General features: G+C 37.3%; 1 pseudogene; it reads left to right on the top strand.

Moving 5' to 3' along the window:
• Positions 1-1511: 1511 nt before the first annotated feature.
• LOC149171232 (mitogen-activated protein kinase kinase kinase 17 pseudogene) lies at positions 1512-2402 on the top strand (annotated as a pseudogene).
• The last annotated feature ends 12507 nt before the right edge of the window (positions 2403-14909 follow it).

Raw genomic sequence — 14909 nt, 5'->3', positions numbered from 1 at the left:
GCATGCATGCATGGAGAAACTGTACAGTTCTGGAGGGAACTGGGCAACTTGTCCGCACATGCATCAGGTAGCAGCTGATGGAATACTTCTGTGCAATTCCTAGGTTGAGTGGCTCTAGCTGCCTCTCATGCTCTACGCAGTTTCCCAGCTAAAGACAAGCTGTCATCTGGGTCTGCGCAATTTTTGAGTCGAAGCTCACTGTCGCGATGTTCTACGCAATTCTGGAGAGGAAGGCCAACTGTCGGGCTACTCTGTGCAATTCTTGAGAGCAAGGCAGGCTACCAGGTTGCTTTGCGCAATTCCTGAGAGAAAGGAAAGCTGCTCTCTAGGACTGCGCAATTTTCCAAGACAACACAAGAATTGGATGTAAACCAAGTCATAGGGTCAGCTTGTGGTTAGTCAACAAAGAAAGTAAGCGAACACAAGCTGCAAAGTGAAAGATAAACTTGAATGAAACACAAGTACCTGAGCAGTGCAAGACAAGCTGCTAAGATTTTGAGGAGGGAGGCTCCAAAACAAAGAAAAAGCAAAATTTTGGAGTGATGTTGTAGCTGCTACAACAAAGTCATAGGGCCTATTCAAAATGATGAAAATTATTTATAATAATGCACAATTACTTTATTAAAAATTATCTAATTAAAACATTAGTCGTTAAAATCAATACTATTCTTAATAAATTGACCTTTACTAAATGTTATTATTTTGTGAAGTTAGTTGGAAAAAAGCTCTTCCTCTACATTGAATCCACCCAGGTTTCCTTCATATATGAAGTCCCAGGTTTCCTTCATATATAAAGTTTAAGTGACCCTTACTTCATATATAAAGTTTTACTGAATCACTTATTTGAATAAAATGTGACCTTATCAAGTTTCCTGTACACTTTGAATATACAATTGTTTGTTGATTTATGAACCTTTTACATGACAACAAACTCGCCGATGAAACTTAGTAACACCCCGGCCCATGACGTCACACCTGACACTTTTATCGAACATTCAAACTAAGCTTACATTGCAAGTTACCTCTCTGTCAAAACACGCAAAAAGAAAAGGGACGGGAAAATCTATTAATACGCGATCATAACAAGGGCACGTCTCAAAGGTCCCTTCATAACATCTACGCAACCCAACCTAGAATGGAAGAGACGCCACGTCATACATGGGGAGGCCAATGATATATTTTACACCGAATTAGTTTCCATAATGGGGTCTAACACTGAGGAGGTTTGGTACCCACAAATATTATGGTCAAATCGTAGAAAACACTATATACGTCTGAAAACGGTTTCCATCACGATTTTTTAAACCGAAACAAAATCACAATTTTTGGACTTTAATTGACATCGGGATTCGGTCACGGTGTGGGATCGCTCACATGACTTGGAAGCTGGGCAGCCCAGAGCGAACCACGTAGACTCATTTCCCGCAGACTCTTTATAAGGTCGTCAGAGACGTGGTGAAGCTCACTGAAGGAAAAAACATTACATTCCATACTGTATTGAATTGTGAAGAATGGGCGTTGAGGTCGAGACAAGGATAGCCGAGGGATGGGTGAGGAGCGCCGTTGTTGGGGCCAGAGCTTCTGGAATAGTCAGTGTTGCCATGATAAGGTCTAATGGCCAACTCTTTGCAGTCAAATCCACGAATGATTTTAGTTTGGCATTGGATAATGAGTACCAGCTTTTGCGGCGTCTGGATTCTCCATACATTGTACGATTCCTTGGGCGCAGTTACAACGTTAAGAACAGTGCAGAGGTGCACAATTTGTTCATGGAGTACATGCTGGGTGGCTGCATATCAGATTTGGTAACTAATTTTGGAGGGTGGTTGGATGAATCCGTGATCGCGGGTTATACTCGTGACATCCTGCATGGAATCCATTGCCTCCATAGGCAGGGGATTTTGCACTGCGATATCAAGGGGAAGAATGTTCTTGTGGGTGAAAATGGTGTGAACCTTGCTAACTTTGCCTCCACCAAGAGGAATGGGGATGAGTTTAAGGGCCTGGAGGACAGGAATTTGAGGGGGGACCTTCTGTGGATGGCTCCAGAGGTGGTGAACCAGGTGGAACAAGGACCTGCTTCTGACATTTGGTCTCTAGCCTTCACTTTATTGGAGATGGCCACTGGCAGATATCCATGGAGCCAAGTTTCCAATCCCCTAGCCGCAACGTATCAGATTGGATGCACAGAGGAGCTGCCGGAGTTACCAGCATCGCTTTCACTTCAGATCAAGGATTTCTTAGAGAAATGCTTTCGGAGAGATCCCAAGAAGAGGTGGACCAGTGCAGAGCTGTTGAACCATCCTTTCCTAAATGACAACTGTTGTACCCCGAAGAAAGTGGAGGTTATCACTGAACCAGGGTCCCCAACAAGTAATTTGGATTTTGGGAATCAAGTATGAGATTCCTTCTCTTATCAGTCTACTGCCATACTTTCACCCACAATCCCAAGCCCAATAGGGCAATGCAATGCAGACTTGAATGGATCAATTAAGCAATGCCTAGGGCCTTCTCCTAGGGACAGAGTAATGGCATTGGCAGCAGGTTGTAAATTTGAAGATGTTGGAGCTAATTGGTCTGCATACCCCACTGGTCAGTGGATTATTGTGAGATATTCTAGAAGCAAGTCTCCAAATTCATATCTTCTGTCAAATTCCGACAGTCGTAGAGGCTCCTTCAGCCAAGATCTTTCTTCAAGCTCAGAAGCCGGCAATTCTTTGCAATTCCAAAGAATTGCAGCCAAGAGGAAGCAAAAAAGATGAATTCTCAGATTCCTATGCCTATGCAACACAGGCTCAACATGATTCATCTTCCAGTGCTTGTATTGAGAGTCTCCAAGGGAACTTGCCTTCTATATTAGATGAAGCTTGGGAGTTGTATGGAAATTCATCTCTGAGCATCCATAGTAGTGATCCTGGCATCCATAACACATTGAGACTAAGAGAGCCATTTTATGTCTTTGATGATAAGTGCTCCTCTATCACTGAGGCAATAGCAGTTTGTTGCAATTGTTCTAGTAGCATCTACATTACCCAATTTTGCCATACAATCATGACAAAGGCACAATTGTACATTAGCTCCCTGGCAATTTTTTGTTGTTGTAAATTTGAATCAAAATTATTTGCAATTGATTTTATTTTGTCGCATAAATGATTTCTTGATTGGAGATTTAAGTTGCATTAGTATGTGATTTCCTAAAATCAACTTGCCCTGTTGGGCACATACCCAAACAGAGATCATGAAGCACTAACAGATCATGATAATTGATTTTGATTTGAAACTTGACTAAAACATAATCTCAAACTCAATAACCACAACCTTCTCACTGTAAGTTCCTCACTCACTGAAGGAACATATCAATTATTTATTTTATTCTTCATTTATAGAATTTTCATCATAATCACAATTTGCATTCATGCATTTAAAGTCAATTTTGTAATAAATTCCTACTTCAAAATGCAAACTAACTACAGATATTTTTGATGACAAGTTTGTGTGCGAAATAGTTGGGTTAGCCATGCAATTTGATTGGATGCAAGCTTGTTCTCCATGGTTAGTTAGAGTGTCACCCTTCAATGATAGAACTTTTCAAGAGGACATCAAAAAGTAACGATGATAATGACCAAAGATATGATCCTACAACAAGTTAACAACTATGTAGGTAATATGAACATGGTGTAAAATGGCTAATACAAATCACCTTGAGGAAGGAGCCACCTATTTAAGAGGGCTTGGTGGATAATTATAATACATAAGGAGATTGGTTGGTCACATCCCATGCTCAAGTTATATTTCATACTTGTGAAAAGGGGAGTTAGAGTTATCTTCATCATGTCAACTCCCTCACAACTTACTAATAACATTATTGTTTAAGAGTCTAGATGTTGAATATGGATATCGGGGCAAGCTAAGATGCTTGGAGAAGCATACAAAATGAGGGGAGGTGGTGGATCTTCACATGTATAATGAGAGAGAGGAAAGGACTATAATTGTGCTTTTTGATAGTTTGTGGAAATTGCATGCTATAAATGGGCCACATTCAAAAATAAGGTCATTGTGGTGTTTATGTCCATGATTTTCCAACCAATAATGAGAATCACTTAAACCCATAAAAAAATTTACATTTTTAAACAACCATAATCATTATAACAAAATATATTCGACTTCCAAAAAAACCCTAATATACCATGAATATATGCTTAAATACAATGTTAAAAGTTCAATATAATACCTCAACATAGATTAATTAAATTGATAAAAAACATACCAACAAACTCATATCAATCCTTAAACACATTAACATACATTGAATGCATAACTTATCATCATAGCATTGGGTATTTTCTCCCTTTGTGTTTTCTATTCAATATATATTTCAATAACTTTTTACTTGGTTCTTATGGTTAAAGATCCTCATTTTGCCTTTTATTGTTAGTTTTTACATTCTTTACCCAATGCTAACTTACATTAATGATGGCTAAACTTCTAAGGGGTTATTAACTATTATAAATAACATTTAAAAATGGTGTTAATGATGTTTAAGATTGATTTTATTGAGTTTAAATTTTCTTTGCTACTTAGATTTACCTCCCAGGAAAAAGGGTTACACAAATCCCCCACGCCCTTCGCAAATGGTGTTTTTTTTTGGGGTCCAATGTGAATGGCCTTAAGCGATTATGTGAGATGGTACTTACATTATGTGAGTTTGTACCATGATTTAGTTTTACATTGGCCAGTTGAAGGAAGGAGGGAGTTATCCCCTTATGCCTTTGAAAACATGTGAATGCAATGTGTAGATTACTATGGAACAATTATTAATGACCATAATATTTCCTATGATGTATTTATTTTTTATGGAATGGATTTTATCATGTTTTGGTCTTGAGGTTGCTGGAGTTGATGTTATAATTTTTTGAGACATTTTGTGTAACCATGCATAGGTTGATGATGAAAAAAGAAGTCTGTAAAATGAAGAATCATTTCTTTATGTTTATAATGACTTTGATGACCATGGAGTCATATTAGTAATTAATGTATAATTTGTTAGATGCATAAGCTTAGTGACATTAATCTTAAACTCTAAAGTTCCCCTCAAAGAAGAGACCAAGACATCCATCTAAGAGATTCTAGAAAATTGATGAGTCAAAATAATTAATGAGATTTTAAAGTAGATTTATTGTATTCAACAAATATATATGCTTGTGGTGATTTGATTATGCCACTTATGCTTGATTGTCAATGTTTTTGAAATGTGTTATGTGGCAAATTGTGAAATAATAGCTCTAATTGACTTGAGATTTTGATCTTGAGATTACAAGTTGATTGGTTTAATGCCAAACTATACCATAGTAATGAAGATGAAGGTTTATTTTCCATTATTGTCTTACATTATTGAATTTTGATTTAGATACTACCACCATAAATGAAATTTTATAACTTTGAGATTGGCATTGAAGGTACATTACATATTTGATTGATTATAATATTACCATATTCATATAAAGTTTTCATGAATTGATTATAACATCAAACCATTTAGATAAATTCAATGGTTAATTAAACGAATTGTGTCTATTATCTTCAAATTCAAGGTCAATATAAGAAATTAGATGTTGGGTTACTCTTGGCATAATCATATAGTAGTTAGGATACCTTTGATACAATCAATGATTGATTTACAATTCATTATTTATGGACCCATGGTATTGAGTAATGCATGGTGTTTACTCATGACATTTAATATGATGAAGCCTACTTAATAGCTTGGTATACTCCATTATAAGACGCCTCACAGAATAGGAATCAAGGGTTTGCATATGAGCTCAGACAGGCCTACGTGGCTAGAGTAGTTCTAGGGTCTATAGTGTAGGCTTAAATCTCACTATTAAACACTTATTGAGAACATAAAACTTATGCAATGTATTGCATCCATTTAGTTATTGAATAACAATTTGAGTGTGATTTAGAGTGTTGGGTCTCTTGAAGGGGTTTCCCTAAGAAAATGTTTTGTTAATGGTTTGTGTTTCATTTGTCTGCTATTGTTATGTTTATTTAATTTTTGCACATTCTTTTCTCTTGAATTAGTATAGGAAGCATACTTTTCACTATTACTTCCTTCCATTTAATATTATAATGTGATAATCTCATAACCAAGGTGTCACAGACAAGGTACTTTTATTTAATCTTGGTTTGAGTGGGAGCTTGTATAGAATGAAAACTTGTTGCATGAAACTAGTAAGACAACAAGACTTGAAATATAGAGTGAGCTTGAAGCAAGGAAAATTTTAAGGATGGAAACTTATCTTAAAGTGCAGAAACCTCGATGAATCTTATTATTCCTAATATGCAAACTATAAAATGTTTGGTGATATTTTTCTTTAAATATTCAAATTTCTAGTGATTTTATGTAGGTTCTATAAATTTTTGATGAATTTTAAGGAAAAATAATTTTATCCTATAAAATTTAGGTGAATCATGTTTAGAAAACTTGGAAATTAGTGAATATTATTTTGAATAAATCATGGGAAAATAACCATCTATAAAATTTATCCCCTAATATTTTCCCTAGCTTGAAGCATATGGCTTTGCATTAGAACATACATGGAGAAGCCTAGATTTTTGGATGGATGAATAGATCTACCATTTGGATGTTGAGAGTTACCGAGTGTTTGATTTTGGCTCATTATATGCTTCTTACATTATTTACTCATGCATACATGTAAGATAAGTACCTAGTTGAAAAATACGCAATCAGTGTAATTATATTTTGAGTAGGAGGGATGCTAACAGTGAAAGAGGTTAATGTTTCATTGCATCACATGGCGAGACATAAAATTGTAAATATTTTTATGGAACTATATTTTATCACATATGTAAATGATAATATGGTTGTAAGACCTACATTTAGGAGTGTGTACCCTATTGTAAAGTTTAGATATAGACTTACGTCATTGGGGAACATGTTGTATCCCAAGAAACCTAGTTAATTAACTTTGAGGAAGGTAGATGTTTATCCCAAGTGAAGTTTAAAGAAGGGAAAGAGGGGACTGTTGCCATGTTAATCTTGACTTAGTCATAAAGTAGTTAAGATAACCTATTTAATCATTGACAAGTTTTCTATTGGTGGCTTACGATCCCATGGTATTTTCCTAGGGTATTACATATGATTTGGGTACTCCATTGTAATATGCCTTATGATATAGGCATTATGGGCTAGTATATTGGATTGTATAGCCTTTGGGTGGCTAGTGTATTCTTGGAGTGCATAGTGTAGGCATAAATCTCACTACTCATCACTCTTATTGAAATAGAAAAGACTCTATAGTATATTATAACCATTTATTTGTTGAATAATACATTGAACATACATTAATGTATGGGATTTTTTTAAGAAGGAAATTTCCTTGGAAATCATTGTCTAATGGTTATATGTTTCCTTTTTGTTTATTATTGCAACTATGTTAATCTATCTTTTGCATATTCACTCTCATTGATTAGTGTAGAAAGCATAACAAGCACACCTATACTTCCTTTCATTTGGTATAAAAGCCTAATCACCTTGGATCCAAGGTGTTATTCAAAATTATTTTAGATATAATCTTGGTTTGAGTGGGAGCTTGTGCTTAATGAAAAATTGTTACATGAAAATGGTAACCACAGAAAGACTTGAAAATGTAGAGTGAATTTGAAGCATTTGGCTTTGATCTAGAACATGGATAGAGAAGCATGAATTTGTGAGTATATGGATAAATCAACCGAAAACCATTGGGACGTAGGGACCTATTAAGTGATTGATTTCACTCATTTTATTTGGAGTAGAAAGGGATGCAAGTAAAGAAGTAATTATATGCTCCATGCATTATTTGCTCATGTATATAGGTAATATAAGTACTTGTATGAAAATGTTGTCGTGATGACAAACACCCTCCAAAAGTTTACCTACACTTGAATTTTGTAGTCTATTGTGGTTCTTGCGATTGGTCATTCCATGGTCACTTCTTGATCGGTTGAAGTCACTTGCTCACACATGCCCCAGTTTGCAACAAGTTCATGAGTGCATTATTTTACGCAAGCTTGAACAAGAATAACACATTCCATCAAGAAAATGTTTGTGCAATATTCAACCCATGTCGACAGTTAGTGTGCACTGTTATTGACAGTTCCTCACTTTTGGTTGCGTTCATACTTCTATTTTGGTGAGTTTTTCAAACTGTCACTTTTGCGCACCTTCGCTCTCGCAACTGTGATTTTCATGCTTTCGACTATCTCTTTTGCTTGTTTTCACTTTAATTGTGTCCTTTTCATGTTATCTTCACTCTGGCATGTGTCGCTTTCATTGTTGTTCATGTATCGCAAGTGTCATTCACCCTTTTCTCTTCAAATAGTTTATGTCGTCCTTTGGCATATGGAGTGACGCACAGTGCACGAAAACTACTTTTGGTGTGTTTCATGGGGTAATATTTGTGTTAATTATTTGTACTTACTATGTAAACATGTGTCGCACTCATTCCCAAATTTTCAAGCAATGTCACACAAGTGTCATCGCAATCGTCGCAAAGTGTATGTTTTATGTCACACTTGTCGTAAGTTGTCATAAAGTTGTCGCACTTAGGGAAGTATGTTGTTCACGTGTTCTAGATGATATATGTTGTGTCATCAAGTGTTCTAAGTGTGTGATCACAATTAAGTCTTGTCACTATTCACATCAGTTGCACAAATCCCACACTTCGTCATACTTGGAAAACTTCCCGACCAGACAACCTAGCCTCATCCAGCCCTCATGAACTGCACATTGCATAGTATCAACCCTGAAGATATAACCCTCCAAGCTTGAACTGTGCATTGTGCAGTCTCAAGGCTCAAGCCTGACCCTTGACTACCTGAGCTGTTTAATTACGTAGTCACTGAGCCTCTCCCTCAGCCTGCCACCTCGTTCTGGCTCAGTAAGTGGGTCATCATGCAACATCTTAGATTAGGGGTCCATTGGACTGATGTCATATTTTCATGAGTGGATTGCAGATGCAGGTACTCTATCATGATGTGGCAAGATGATGAAGAAGGGGATGGAGAAGGTGGACATGTTAGAAGAAAACTAAGGATATGAGGAGATAAGATGATCATTAGGCAAGAATATGAAGGAACACTGGATTATAACATAAGATGGAAGATCAAGACCACATTGAAGACTCCTTATCTTCAAGTCACAAGGAGGAGGGAGAAGGAGAACATGCACCATGTTTTCAAGAAGACACGAAGAAACAACAAAATGTGACTTAACATTGCCATGTCATCATGTAGTCCATGTCATCAGTGTCATGAGCCATCATGTGCCACATTATTAATGAATTATGTAATTCTATATCGAAAAATGTAATGTAAAGTGGAAGTCCAAGAGTCATCTATGTAATGTGAAGATTCATGTAGGAAGTTGAAAGGTCATGAGAAGTCAAATTGTCATGAGGGTAGTCCAAGAGTCATAAGGGAGGTGAAGGATCACTCCATTTGTTATATATACACCCTCATTATTCATGCAAAGGACTTTTCACCTTGGCTCCTCCTACTAGGCATTAGAGAGGAAGATAGTTTGTTTGGAGGAGAAAGTGACTACTCTAAGGCTTCACTATTGGGGCTAGTGGTGTTCATTGTCTTGATGTATCTTGGAACTTTTACTTAATTCAGAAACTCGTTGATCCAACATGCTTTCATGCATATGTCGTGAATATTGTAAGACTATTCTTTAAATGTTTGTGATGTATGTTGTTTTCATCTGTACTAAGGAAATTGAAATATTTCGGTGCCTTTGGTACTTATCTTGTTGAAGATGTATAGTATTTCCTTTAACAATCATTACTTCCTTTGTGAACTATTTTACTGGTTGATCAATGGTTCATTCATATGTATATGCTCGTGTGCCTTATCTATATTAGTACTATTACCTGTCTTTAAAGGGCTCACTTTTCTCTTTCTTTCGATATGACCTTGATATTATCCGCAGTTGAACATTTCACAAGTCATACTCACTTGTTGATCTGAGATTACCTGTGCATTACTCTCGCGTGATGAAATTTGTATCAAAAGAAAATCTATAAGAATATATGGCAGTTGGGTTGATATTCTAGATGGGGCTCCTACTCCAAATGGTGCGAGGTTTAATTAAGACTTCACATATGGGAGACCTCCTTGGTTGATAGATTTCCAGCACCCTCAACAGAAAAGTAATTGGTCCAATGTAAGTGTATTTGAAGTTGGAGAGATGCTAGTAATGAATAGGATGATGTTTCATAGCATCAAATGCTCGAGCATATAATTGTAAGTATTTTTATGGAGTTGGATTTCATTACATATGAAAATGGGAATATGGTTGTAAGACCTATTTAGGAATGTGTACCCTTGGTTTGATGGTTCAGCGATGTAAAGTCCAAATGTAGATTAGGTTACAAGGGAACATGTTTTATTCTTGATACCTTGAAAATAAACATTTAGAGAGGTATGTATTTTCCACAAGTCAAGTTTAAAAGGGGGAATGTTTCATTAAATCTTAATTTGGTTATAAAGTAGTTAGATTAACTTTGATAAAGTTAATGATGTGTTTAAAATTTATGGGTTATGAGCCAATGGCACTAGGTAACCCATGGTATTTTCCCATGACATTTCATATGATGAAGCTTATTTAGTGGTTTTTGATACACTGTTGTTGAATGCCTCATGGAATATGGTTCAAGATTCAGAATGTTGGCTCATAAAGATCTACATGGTCATCATAGTCCTATAGTGCATAGTATGCCTTAAGCCTAATATTGATCAATTTTCTAAGAGCATAGAGACTATAATATATTGTAACTATTTAATTCATGAATAAAAAATTTTTTTGTTAAGCTTGGAAGGTCCTTATTTTTCTATTTATAAACAACAAATTTACACCACATATGTGAGATAGGTGGCCTCAACTTGCCCATGTAGGTTTTAACCCGTACAGAAATTACCTTCATACGAATTCTAAAACACAGAAAATAAACAATGCGAGAGCATAACACATAAAACACATATACACTGAGATTTGCCCCTTAATCCCAAAACCGGGACTACCAGCTTGATTTTTCATTATGTTCCTTTCAATGTTACACTACATATTTATACATGTGGAAGCATCCAATACCATGGACCGAAAGCCATCGCGTCCAAAACCATGTGCGAAAAATATGCACAAAACCATAGGTAGGTCCGCCCAACCTAATATAGGGTCCAAAAAACAAAATTTTCTAGGGCACTGCCCCAGACCCCATATAGGGGGGTTACCTACGCCCCTCAAACCTCCTATGACCCCCCCAATACACAATTGGTGCAACGAAGGGGGGGCTCTGCCCCCCCCTCTAACCCCCCAGTTAACTACGTGGGCTAGTCATGGAAAGAATATAACACAACCCAACATTTTCCCACTTGTTGTTTTATTTCCATAGGGGGCCACAAGAGAGCTTAGTCATTTATCCAGCCCTGCAACACCCATTGCTACTCTACACCAAGAGAACTTCTCAGAGCTCACAGATTTTGTCAATGCATCTGCAATATTCTTCAAAGTGTCCACCTTTAGCAGCAACACCTTTTTGTCTTCTATCATATCCCTCACAAAGTGATACTAAACATCAATGTGCTTGTTTTTGAATGATATGCAGGGTTCTTTGCCAATAAAATTGCACTTTGGATATCACAGTCTATCCTTATAGCTCCCTGGACTAACCCCATACTTGAACACAATATCTGCAACCAAACTGCTTCCTTGCTTGCATGAGTGGCTACCATGTATTCTGCTTCTATAGTTGATAGTGCCACTACAGATTGTTTCTTACTCATCCAACTGATTGCACCTCCAAATAGGTTAAACACATACCCACTTGTAGATCTTCTCTAATCCAGATCTCTAGCCTAGTTTGCATCAACAAAGCCATGAATATCCAACACTTTGTCCAATCCTGGTCTTCCTTGGTAGCACAAACCATAATCACTAGTGCCATGCAAATACCTAAAAACTCGCTTCACTGTTGTCTAGTGCTCCTTCCCTGGTTTTGACATAAACCTGCTCAATACTCCCACTGCATGTGCAATGTTTGGTCCAGTACAGACCATTACATACATCAGGCTACACACTGCACTTGCATATGGAACACGGGACATGTCCTCTTCCCCTTCTTGTGTCTTGGGACACTGTTCAGCAGATAAATTCACACCTACAGGAATAGGAACCTTCACCAGTTTCCTATCCTGCATATTAAACCTCTGCAGTATTGTCTCGACATTCTTCCTTTGGTTTAACCAGAGCTTCCTCTTTGCTCGATCTCTTCTAATTTCCATGCCCAAAATATAGTTTGCAGCACCAAGATATTTCATGTCGAATTTGGAGGACAATTAGGTCTTCAAATCCTAGATAATTTCTTTCATTTCCAACCAGCAACATATCATCCACATACAAGACTAGATAACTAACATGGTCACCAATTAATTTAAAATACACACAGTGATCTGCTTTGCTTCTGGTGAAGCCAAGTCCCCGTATAAATGTATCAAATTTCTGATACCACATCCTTGGTGACTGTTTTAACCCATACAAAGACTTCTTTAACTTTCATACCTTTTCTTTCCTACCCTTCCCCGCAAAACCTTCAAGTTCCTTCATGTATATCTCCTCTTCCAGATCCCCGTGAAGAAATGTTGTCTTCACATACATCTGTTCTACCTCAAAATCAAAAGCAACAACAACAGATAAAAGTAATCTAATAGAAGTTACCTTGGCAATAGGAGAAAAAATATCACCAAAATCAATTCCTAGCACCTGGGAATAACCTTTTGCTACCAACCGAGCTTTGTATTTCTCCACCTTTCCTTTTGCATTTGTCTTCTTCTTGAACACCCATTTGCTGCCAATGGGTTTCCTTCTAGCGGGCAACTCCACCAGATCCCAAGCCTCATTTTTGTGCAAATATGCCATTTCATCAATCATGGCCTCTTTCTAGAGTTTTCCATCCTTTGAATCTACTGTTTCCTTCACAGTTCTGGGATCATCGTCAGTAATAGATAAAGCAAAATTTGAACAGAAAGCAGATGGACTATACCTTTTTGGTTGCCTTCTTTTTCGAACTGATCTTCTCACACCCAAAGTTTGTGGCTCTTCATCTTCTGATTCCTCCTCTGTTGTAGAGTCTGATTCTTCCTCCTTAAGCTCAAACTCTATCTTCTCAGGTTCCTTTGGTTGGACTTCATGTTTAATAACATCTTTTACCTCTCTGAACACCACATCTCGGTTGTACACAACTTTCCTTGTTAATGGGTTCCAAAGCTCATAACCCTTTAAACCATCCTTATACCCAATAAAGATGCACTTTTAAAATTTACTATCCAACTTGGTTTGTTTCTCCTTTGGAACATGTACATATGCATCACATCCAAATACCCTCAGATGTGAAAGAGAGGGTTTTTTACCAGTCCATACCTTTTTTGGAGTCTTATCCTCCAACGATGATGAAGGTGATATGTTGACCAGGTAATATGTTGTCTCCATCGCCTCTGCCTAGAATTCCTATCCTAACTCGGCACCACTGAGCATGCTTCTTGCCCTTTCCATCAACTTCTTGTTCATTCTTTCTGCAACTCCATTTTTCTCAAGTGTGTATGGAGTAATCTTCTGCCGTGCTATACCACACTTCTTACAGAATTCTTCAAATTCCTTACTGCAAAACTCTCCACCGTTATCTGTCCTTAACACCTTTATCTTCTTCTCTGTCTGGTTTTCCACCAGAGCCTTAAATTCTTTAAACTTTTCAAAGACTTCAGATTTCTTCTTAAGGAAATATATCCATGTATTCCTTGAGAAGTCATTTATAAATGATACATAGTACAAAGACTTACCCAGTGATGGAATATTCACAGGTCCAAACACATCACCATGCACAAGTTTTAATATATGTTTCGTCATCTTACCACCAGAGGGGAAACTCACCCGATTTTGTTTCCCATATACACAATTTTCATAGAAATCAAATCCAGAGAGTTATTACTCATACCTTCTACCATACCTTTACCATGAAGAATTCGAAGGCCCTTCTCTCCAATATGTCCAAGCCTTTGATGCCACAACATGGTCTTCTTTCTAGAGACCACTAAATTTTCTGCTCCACTTTCAAGAACCACAGAGCTATTGCACCCATCAACAACAGTGTTACCTTGCAACTTGTACAAAGTTCCAATCCGAACACCCCACATCAATACCAATGCTCCCCAAACCATCTTGTAGGTATCCTTCTCGAACACTGTTTTTACACCTGCATCATCCAACGTGCTTACAGGAATCAGATTTCTAGACAATGCAGGAATATGCATAACACTAGGAAGTGTTCTAACCCTTCCACCTTGCAACTTCAACTTTACTTTTCTGTGACCAACGATTCTAGCCTTCCTATCATTCCCTAAGAAGACATCACCACCATTGTATTTCTCATACTCGCAGAACCACTCTCTATGGGGAGTGAAGTGAAAGGATGCACCTGAGTCAATCAACCATGCCTCATGATCTACATGTGTACCTGAAGAAGCCAAGTACACATCCCCACCTTCATCTAAGGTGGTTTTCACCTCTGCAGAAGGAGCATCATCAAATATCTTTCCTTTATCAGGAGCTTTAGATTTACAGTCCCTTTTGTAGTGCCCTTCCTTTCCGCATTTCTAGCACACCACCTTTACAGGTTTTCCTACAGATTTAGATCTCCCTCTAGATTTAGATCTCCCACTCGATGACTTATTTTTGTTTCTGTTCTGGCACCGTCCTCTTACAGACAAGGCATCACCATTCTGGCTCTCCATATTTTTCTGTTTCATCTCCTCCGTCAGTAAGGATGAGTCTATTTCATCAAACTGCAAGGTAG

Source organism: Pinus tabuliformis, chromosome 4_2 (genome assembly GCF_031772625.1).
Source record: "Pinus tabuliformis cultivar Carrire ecotype Pingquan chromosome 4_2, CPIR1, whole genome shotgun sequence".
NCBI lineage: Eukaryota > Viridiplantae > Streptophyta > Pinopsida > Pinales > Pinaceae > Pinus > Pinus tabuliformis.
Note: the sequence above shows the minus strand (reverse complement) of the source record. Positions and strands in the feature narration are given on the sequence as shown.